This window comes from Pinus tabuliformis, chromosome 4_2 (assembly GCF_031772625.1).
Source record: "Pinus tabuliformis cultivar Carrire ecotype Pingquan chromosome 4_2, CPIR1, whole genome shotgun sequence".
Classification (NCBI taxonomy): Eukaryota; Viridiplantae; Streptophyta; class Pinopsida; order Pinales; family Pinaceae; genus Pinus; species Pinus tabuliformis.
This window is the reverse complement of record NC_142304.1, coordinates 971,130,049-971,139,404: the sequence shown is the minus strand read 5'-3', so window position 1 is coordinate 971,139,404 and position 9,356 is coordinate 971,130,049.

Sequence of the window (9,356 nt, the reverse complement as noted above, 5' to 3'; positions counted from 1 at the left end):
TTGGATTTGCCCTGCTCTTATACTCACTTTGTAGAATTCCTCTGTGTATTCCTTTACTATCATAGAGCTCTGTCTAAGATTCTGCATCTATCTAAATAATGTTTGTTGATAATCACTTGGAAAAAACTTAATTTTCAGTTTTTCCACCATCCTGTTCCAATTCTTAATTGGTTGTTTGCCAAGTCTTCTTCTTTCTGCCTGCACTCCATCCCACCAAAATGCTGCATGTCCTTTTAGTTTTGTGATAGTAAACTTCACCTTCTTTCCTTCTTCTGTTTCTTCGTAATCGAAGTATTTCTCCATGTCATTTATCTAGTCTATCAATTCCTTAGGGCTTAAGCTTTATGTGTAGATTGAAACTTCAAGTCTAGGCTTGGATGTGGATCTCAATACTGACTTAAAGAATCTCATTTCAGGAGTTACATCTGCAAGTTCCTCATCTTCTGCAGCTCCAACTTCAGGTTCACTGACATCTCCAACATCTGCATCTCTTCCCATTTCCATTGCTTCCAATCTAGCTTGCATATGTTGCAAAGCTTCCAACACTTCAACATTTACAACTGGTCTTCCTCTTCTTCGACCACCACCTCTTCCTCCAACTCTGAAATCCATGTTGGAATTATTTTTCTGATCCTTGAGATCCTGTTTAGTTTCAGTAGGCTGCTCTGATACCACAAATGGTGGTCTCGGTGCAGGTGTAATGGATAATCGTTCAAATCCAGAAACGATTTCTGCAAGTTCAGGTGGAACTTCTTCTTGGATTTCTTTTGGAGTATCAGTCATCTACCTCCAAAATTGGCTATTTTGCTAAATTAGCAAAACTGCTTAATTTTACCCGCAATATGATAACCTTTCAATCTCTACGGAATCAACAGGATTCAAACTTTTGGTTAATTCCTTATCGCGTCCGCTTTTTCCACACACATATCGTGCTGACTCTCCGCCGTTGATCTTACCTTTCAATCCATTGGTTGTTGATTCACCCGATCACAAAACTAATTGGCGATCCTCGACCGTTAATTAAAACACACTTGATCCAACGGTTAACAATGATATTGGACGAAGATCTTGCGCTATGTTTTTCCACCCGATAAAGTGGTTTTCTCTCTCCATTTGAGTGCTATGTGTCGGTCGATTAATGGAATCGCTTAGAATTTCAAAAGACATCTTACCACTTTTTCTTCCCCTGATAAACAACTTCACTGATAAAACCACTTTTCTTCCTTGACTAACGCATGAGCTTATTGGCGCGTGATGACCATTAGATCTATTGGATCTGTAGATCGGACGGTTCTAGACTCCTTTGGGTTAACACGATTTTGTCAGGTTTTCTTTTCTCTGTTCTGCCAAACTTAACACCTCCACTACATTTAACTTGTCTCAAACCATATTCTTTGATGTTTTTAGAACATAACCAAATTATTTCAAAACGCCGAAAACCGCAAGTTTGCGATATAATACAGATTTTACATACTCTAATTCAAAAGCCAAACTGGAAATCAATAGAACTCAGAGATATTTTGAAGGAATAAGACACCTCCGAAATTGACCAATTATACATAAATACACAGAGATACAGTTTCTGCAACTTAATCCTATATGGCCCAATCAAGCCAAATCAGTGAAAATCCCTTTACGATCATTCAGAACTTACATAAATACCATTTCATTCTAACAATCAGATCCTTAATCAATGGATCGAATGTACCTAATCTTAGACAATATCTAATCCGATTGATATTCTCCTTGAGAATCTCAATTGAATCTAAGAGCTTGAATTAATTATAAAATCACACAATCCCTAAATCCTAGCTCAAATCCTATCTAGAGAACTTTGTAAATTGACAGCTAAAGGATCCCACTCCTTTGCTTGTAAACTTTTTTTGTATTTTTGGAATAAATTCGAAGCCTTTTGTCTTCGAGCCTCATGCTCCTACATCATGTTTCCCCCTTTTTTTCATCCCAATGAATAGAATATATCATATAATATTGATTTAATATAATTGGAAAGTTTGTGTCAATCAACCACTACCATTGTACCACATGGATAGTTTTTTTTTAACTGAAATAGGAAAATGACAATGAATTAGATCCAGTTCATATTTTTATCTTCTTTTATGGGTGAATGATGAGAATTGAACCCACGTGTGGTGGAATCACAATCCACTTCCTTGGTCCACTTGGCTACGTTCACCCCAGAAAAATAAACCAATTGTCTCTATCTACAGTCATTTCTTCCAGGAAGAAAACACGCGCTAATGTTTGTTCCTATGTGGCTTGGTGACCTCTGATAAGGGATCAAAGCAAGATCGATGTCTAACTCCCAACTTTCGAACAAGTTGTATGGATTATTATCAAATTTATTCAATGAAATTTTATTTGAATGTCTAGTGATATTATTTGACATGAATCAAGTATGAGAGAAATAATGTAATTGGGTCCCGATCCCGAACTACCCAATTTTAGATTTGAGTCTATACTCATATTATAAAGTGAATATGTTGATGATCTCTATCCATCATCCATGGTTGAATAGTTAAAGCACGCAACTCATAATTGGCACAGGTTCAATTCCTGCTGGATGCACGTGAACTACACATACCCATTATTGAAAGGCTTGGTATTCTTCAATTAAGCGATATAGGATAAAAATATGTCAGAGTATTATCTTCCTATTGAAATAGATTCAACAATGTCTAGATCCAGAGGAAAGTTGTGAGCATTACGGTCATGCATAACTTCCATACCTAGGTTAGCACGATTAATAATATTGTCCCAAGTGTTAATTACATGACCTTGACTGTCAACTATAGATTGGTTGAAATTGAATCCATTTAGGTTGAAATCCATAGTTCTTATGCATAGTGAGTTAAACCAGACACCTGCTATGAGCCAAGAAACTAAGAAGAAATGTAAAAATGAGAGTTGTTGAAACTAGCATATTGGAAGATCAATTGGCTGAAATACTTGAGTAGCCACAATATTGTAGGTTTCTTCCTCTTGACAAACTTTGTAATATGAATTTGTGGAATGATTCTCATTAGTTTCCCTAATCAAACTAAAAGTTACCAAAGAACCATGCATAACATTGAATAGAGAGGCACCAAATATGCCAACTACACCCAATATGTGGAACGGATGCATAAGGGTATTGTGCTAAGCCTAGAGTACAATCATGAAATTGGAAGTAACAAAGATTCCTAGATGCACACTGTTAGAGAAGCTTCCTTGACTAATAGGGTTGATAAAGAACATGGTCATAACGTCTGCAACAAGAGCTGAGTATGCAACAACAATAGAAGGATGCATATCCATATGGAAGCTAAGCTTCCACTTATGACCCATATAGCAAGATACACCAAGTAGGAAGTGTAGAATGATTATCTCGTAAGGAACCCTGTTGTATAGCCATTCATCGACATAAGCTACTTCCCAGATGGGATAGAAGTGCAAACTGATAGCTACAAAGGTAGGACTAATGGCATCAGAGATAATATTGTTTCCATAAAGAAGAGAACCAAAAAGAATTTCACGAATACCATTAATATCTACCAGATGAGCTGCAATGAAATTAATAATGAATACAAAGGTTATGGTCAATAAGGTAGGGATAATCAAGACTCTGAACCATCCAATATAAAGACGATTTTAAGTGCCAATGATCCAGTGACAAAAGCGATTCCATAAATTTGTTTTTTTTTGGTAGGTAAGCACCCACGGGGGATTTGAATGAGTGACCTATCGCAAGGAGTGCCTTAACAGTGCACCCATTCACCGTCAATCCAAAGCCCCCATAAATTTGTGCTTTCACATCTTTCTATAATTGCAGTGATGGTCACAAATTCGTTTATTAAATCATCAGAGGATCCCAAGCATAAGGATTTATATTTTAAAGTATAATATGATCCATGTATCAATGTCAACTAATATTTGGGATGTAATTTCAATATCGATCCCTACAGGATAGATATTGATCTATACTATATGGATAAAATATAAAGGCATTTGAGATAAAATCTATATTGTTTACATATATTCCACACTCTATAGATATATCTATGGTTAGACACTCCATCAAATTATTTATTCCTGGTTCGAGGAATGGTAGATCAATTGTAATGAAAACAAGTAGGACTGTATCAATATTTTTTTGTTTTGTTTTATTCGCTATAATGAAGTGCAACAAAATTTTGGAACCGAATTCTTAAGAAATTGATACTAGTGGGATAGGAATTATTTATCACCTTTTTGGAGAATCCATATTGTGATAGTTCATTTCCTATGAATACAGAAAAATATGAAAAAAAATTGATTGGATCCATAACCAGAATAAGTGGACAGAGGTCCCTATCAAAAATTTGATCTGAGTTTCTTAGGACTCGAACTTAGAGCTCGTTGGATGGAGTGGACGATCTACTCCTTTAGTATCAGTAAAAGTGAGGAATATCTCCCCAAACCATGCTTGTAATTATCATTGCACACGAATTTCCCCATGAAATTTATCTATTTCCTAATCATTTTAGTTCTCAGATAGAAAAATCAAAATGATTCTGAATTGAGGAAATTTCTCAAAGAGAATTTCACTCGTCAAATAAGTTTCTATTTTTAGATATAGTATATTTTGCCAGGAATTAGCTATGGGATTTCTGAATTCCAATTTCATTCTCTTTATGAATGGGGCACTGTTTTTGATGAAAAAGGCGAAGAATAAAATTCTCGTTCTTTTGAAAATGGTTTTTTTCAAGAGTTCTGGACCTAATTCCTTCCAAACTACATGTATCATACTTTTATGTTTACAGTCTAAATTTTTAGCATATAATAATGAAAATATATACTTTATACGATATAAACCATCTCAACCAAAGGATCCATTGTAGTAATGAAAATTATTTCTCCAAATCTGATCGAATCGATTAAGGATATCATCATCTGTTAGACTGGTCCAAGAAAAATTACTAATTGGCCACCCTGATATGTCACAAATTTGTTCTATTACCAATAATCCAATTATTGGTACAATAAGAACTTAGATTAGATCAAATTCATCTTAATAAGATCGACGATGAATAACTCATCTAGGATTTTGGTTCTAACCAAAAGAGGGTTTATCCGAACCATTGTAAAATAACTTGGAGAAGAAGAATAATTCTTGGATAATTGATGAGAACAGACCCTATATGGTTCACACCACAGATGAAAATAACATTTCCGAAAAATTATAATATATTATCTACATTTTTTCACTAGGAGAAGAGTACCCTTTATAGTTATAATAGATATTTCACCATATCTAACATAGTGAATTTTAGGAACCTTCAGCAACTAGATACTTTTCGGCGAATTTCAATGAGAAAATATGAGAATATGATTTATATTTTGATGAAAAAGTGTTCACTGTGGGAAATATCCATGAGACAATGATCGTGAATGACAGGATCATTTAAGAATGGAAAATAAAATGGATTCACATTCATAAACGTAATAATTCCATAAGAACATGAAGAATCTCGTATTTACTCTTGGAACGAAAATAAATGATCTTTATAAATTCTCGAACTATTTTGAAATTCATAGAGAACAAATCATAATGGGTGCAAGAAGGGTGCATATTGGATCCAACGATGAAAGGTTGGAACCAAAGTTTCTGGATGAATAGACTATGGTATTCATGTATCTGATATATAATTTTAATGTGGGAATTTACCCTCATGAGAGAAATTTTGAGGTCTAAAATGGGCCTCCTAAGGAATATTATAAAAATAATAGTGGAAGTAATAAAATAAGATTAGATTACGTCATCAAATTTTAGATGGAAAAAAGAAAAAAACTACTTTTTCAACTCGTATTTTCAACTTATCTCCCTAAGGTTTTACTCAAATTTTGAGTGGGAGCACTTGTTGGATGCATAAAGTGCTTCCTCAAAAATTAGTGGATATGAAAAGCATTGTTACCAAGAGCTATCTTCCCTTCCATATCTATGTAAATCATCCATTTTCAAACCTCAGCTATGGCCCTCTTTCATGAGGATAACCTCTTAATTTCTAAGAAAATACATGGTGTGATCTAGACGGAACAAGATAGGAAAAAAGAGATATATACGGATATCAAGATTCTATATTATATAGATTTACTACCCAAGGTTCTCATTCTTCATGAGGAAGAATGAAAATATTTTTATCTAGGCAACTGATCACTCTCCCGACTCATGGAATAAATAAACTTGGTCAGTACACTATTATCTTACACATTTGTACTTGAGTACTTAGGACTCATTGTTAGTGTATAAATCCCAAATCTACTCAGGGAAAACCTCCCGATATCAGGTACTAAACTACTCTTAACTTCTTATCAGTAAAGGAAATTCCTCACTCACTTAATTGGAACGAGGAACAAAAGCTCGTTTCTCTGGGTCTACTTATGATTCAAGTCATATAGATTTCTCCATTGACTCATTCGACTTAACCGAGAATTTATTCAATCTTATTCACAATTATCACATTTGATTCAAAAGGATGAGCATATTATAGATCCATCTAGGTATACAATAGAAATCCCCTACCCATTCAATTCCTTGAATCAAATCCGGTCCTGATCGAATACATGAGATATCTGAGAAATAATATAAGGTGTAATAAAGATCATGTGTTTGTACGACGTGTTTTTTTTTGTTTTGTTTTCTGTTCATTATACTTCGTGGATTAGTCATAGTTCCCAACTTTACCGATGGTATCGACGAGTTTTCTACTTCATTCAAATGTGTAAAAGATCTTAGTCGCACTTAAAAGTCGAGTACTCTTACCATTGAGTTAGAAACCAGTATTGCAAATATATATTGACGATATATATGATCAAATTGGGATGCAAGGTTACTTAATATGAACCTGTAAATAGAATCCTACCAATCTAATTGACGAATGGGAGGGATCAAGAACTTATGTGAATGACCAAATAATTCACTCATCGGTTCATATACAGATATGTAGAGTTTCCATCCAATATTCGAGAATAAAGTAATCTAGGTTATGAATAAATGATCCATAAACATAATTATCAATAAATGATAAACCTAAGATATATATTTCTATTGTGAATGGATGAATTATATTGACACAATACACTATTTTCAATCCATAATAAGATATAAATGAATTGTTGGATTGGTGATGTATTAGGACGAAATGTTAGACGCATCAATAGAAAATCCTAGGATTATTTCTAAAAGTAGAAAAATTCAAATATTCATCATATTTGTAATGAATCACGTGGAAACAAGTTTGACTTGGAGAGTATATAAGAAAATAAGAATAATGTTGAGCCAAGGGAATTTGATCCGAATATGAAATGATTTCATAATCCATATATGTAGAAATTATGATGTAGATCTGCAACTGCTCATGAAGTTTTAATCAAAATCACAAAGCACAAACCAACTCTACTGCTCTATGGACATTAATTCATAATTTAGAACAAAAATCTCAGATATGAAAGAAGAAATAACACACATGCAACAAGTATTTTTCTTGGTGAAAGAAAACTGCTAAAAACCCCAATGCTTGCTTGCATTAACCAAAAGAATAGAGATGTATTAAAATTTATTTGCTCAACTGAGATCACCCTGTGTTATATGATATTTTGTCTCATCTGGTCAATAGGCTTGCAAACCTGACCAATCAACATCCGTGAATATATTGTCATCATCCCTACACAAATACCTAAGCATGACTCTTCCAAATCCCTGAATTTCTAGGTTTTACTGCTTCAAATAAGTTCTTTTAAGGCCCAACCCACGCTGCCCCTTTAGGGACCTGCGTCTAGCAGCAGTTTTATTCCTTCTGCACCAACGCTGATTAACAACAGACTGTCCTTTGTTAGGGGTGCATTGATTCTAGAAATTCGGGAAAATTAAAAATAATCTTGAAGCTTCCTCTTCTAGAAGCTTCCAGGGGTTGTTTTAACCATTTACCTTGATAAGAAGTTTGAATCCTATATGATCCTAACTTGTATATTTAACCTCTTATCCCTTGAGATCATATTCCCCTTTTAAGTGTATCTCAAGCCTAGATTGGTAAATGGGTAATAATTCCTTAAATACCATCCCTCTTCTATAAATTTACTGTTAGGTCATTATAATACTAGTGACGCCCCCATTAATATTGTAGTTGTATCCTTTATTAATATTTTTGTGCCCCTATTGTCCCCATATTCTTATTACTGCGCCCCATAGAATCCCTCTATTGTTATTTTTGTGCCTTTATATTATTATTGTTAGGTCGGCTTGGTTATATTGCGACCCCGTAGACTCTTATATGTAGAAAGGAGGTTTTGTCATTTGAATCATCGAAGAATTGTTCTTTTTTGTAATGTAAAGGAGGTTTCCCTCTCAAAGAGGTTGAATTCTAAGGCGTTCAACTATCTTTTCTATCTTTTTGTGAGCTGGTTTCATAACATTTAGTATCAGAGCATTGGATTCTAGGGTTTCGATGCTCCAAATAGGTCATCGTGGCATTTTCACTATAATTTTTTTTCTGCGATGTTTCAGAAGCGAAAATAAAAACCCATTTGAGACGAAATCGCATTAAACCTCGGGTTTGAATTTCAGAGGGTTTCGTGCTATATTTGTGGAGATATGATCTGAGGAAGTTGGTTTTTTTGCAGACTCCTGAATTACATTTCAAACAGGTGACCTGGGGAAAATCGTCATAAATTTCTCTCTGAGCATTGGATTGAAATTTTGTAAGAAGGTACAAAAAGAGGACGGACTTTAGTTTCTTGTATATATTTTTTAGAGCCAAAGGTCGAAATAACGACACGTGGCACTTCATACAAGTTCGCTCTTATGGAAAGGTCTATAATCAAGTCATCTTGGGAGATTGTGCATAACTCTTTCTTGGAGAATCCAATTTGGATCAGACTGGTGGCATTGGAAAGAAGACGCAGAGGGCTACTACATGTTGCAATTTTAGAACTAGATGATCTGAAATTACAGAGATTCATCAGACTCAATATCAAGCTCTTACAAAGTGAAAAAAGGTGTGTAGTTTTTTTTTAAATTTTTGCATAAGCTTGGTTTGCAAAATTAGTTTGAAGGAATTCAAAGGGCATAGTAAAGAATTATTATCGGTAATTGATGCCCTGAGGAAAGAAAATGCAAACACCTAGTAAGCAACCTGAAAGCTCTAGCATGACTCATGAAGAAGAGGATATATTCCAGGAACAAAGCCTAGATAAAGAAGAAATGAATCTGACCATATCTTGTAATGCATTGGCTGGAATTACCACTCCTCAAACCATCAAGATAGAAGGACAAATCAAGAAGAAAAAGGTAATAGTGTTGATTGATTCAGGAAGTACCCACA